A 1,592-nucleotide genomic window follows, 5' to 3' on the forward strand; every position below is an offset into this window, starting at 1 on the left:
TACAACAGAAAACGATGTTTAGCAGATGAATACCCAGATCAGGGAGCAGAATGTATTCGCGACTCTAATCATCTTCAGGCTAGAATCTAAGACAAAAATGGAGATCATGGCTGGTTAGTGCTGTGGAGAAATAGGCAGACGTGAACCTGATTGCGTTGCCAATAGCATACAGACCCGAGACATTACGGGTAGCACATGAATTACCGGTAGGAGGTCTGTTAAGGGTGAGGCCAACTCATGCTAAGGCTCAAAAACACTTGTATTGGCCCAGACTGCTTAGGGTTGTGGTTGAGTTTTGCCATACCTGTAAAATGTGCCAGAGGATAGGAAACCCATCAGAGATGCTAGTTACAGTCCCGCAGTGTTAGGAATCATATCCAGATGTTGCCAATTTTGATGTGCCTCAAAATAGGTTAAGTAATAAGGAACTCCATGAGGATTGGAATAGGATAGTGAACTACTTCCCTCAGGAGCAAAGGAACGCTTTGAAAAGTTTGTCACAGCAGTTTGAGGACATTTGCAGAAATAGAATGGGGAAGGTTGCACTATTGTGCATGAAGTGGAAGTAAAGAATGCTGTCCTGATGAAACATCAGCCCTGGAATTTCAATTATCTCAAACCCGGACAAATGCAGAAGGAAGTAAATGCAATGTTTAAACAAGCCGTAATAGAGTCAAGTCAGACTGAATGGAGTTAGCTGATCATCTTAATTCCAATTCCTGATTGGACTGAACGGTTTTTTGAGGTCCGGCAGAAGATCGCCGCCATAAATAAATCCAACTCATACCAAACACCAAGAGTGAATGACTGTCCAGGGGAAGTTGGATAAGCCATCAGCTTCACAATTTTGGACTGACTGCATGGTGATTGGCCGGTATCTTTACGGGAGAAAGTGAAAGATGCTTCTCAATTTGTAACTTCAAATGAGCATTCTCAATTTCAAAATGCTGTACGTTGGAAGGAAGAGCGCACCAGCCATTTTCTAAAGACTCATGAACAGAGTTTTGAGAGGATTGACTGTACCATCCATATTGGTGGCTTGGTGATATTTGGGGACAGATCACATGTTGCAACAAAACAAAATCGAATTGGCGAAGGGAGAGGTGATGCTCTTTGGAAATAACACTGGGCATGGACCGATGACCCCAAGGAACGTGAAGATGAAGGCCATTGAGGAATGTCCAGGACCATGCTGGAAGAAAGAGGGTCTTCGATTTTTGGAACTGAGTGGTTTCTACCAGAAGATTGTACGAAATCGGAACAGCGTGGTCCAAGCGCTGATGGATTTGCTAAAGAAGAACATGGACAGAATTCCACCAGAAGGCATTTACAACTCTGTCATAGACCAGGCCAAACATACTCAAAACATTTTAAGAATTTAGAACAAAACGTAAGTTTTTTTTGTTGTTTTCAGCAAATGTAAGCTAAATATTCTAGGTGTGACACAGCTGTCAAACCCCTCGATTATATACAAAATATAATTTGTTACACACGAACAAATAAAAACAGAATTAAGAACAACATATCTGGTTGCAAACCAAACCGAGATGAAAACGTAACTTACCAAAGAGCTGGTTCACTTTCCTGAAACA

This window comes from Chiloscyllium plagiosum, unplaced genomic scaffold (assembly GCF_004010195.1).
Source record: "Chiloscyllium plagiosum isolate BGI_BamShark_2017 unplaced genomic scaffold, ASM401019v2 scaf_6962, whole genome shotgun sequence".
NCBI lineage: Eukaryota > Metazoa > Chordata > Chondrichthyes > Orectolobiformes > Hemiscylliidae > Chiloscyllium > Chiloscyllium plagiosum.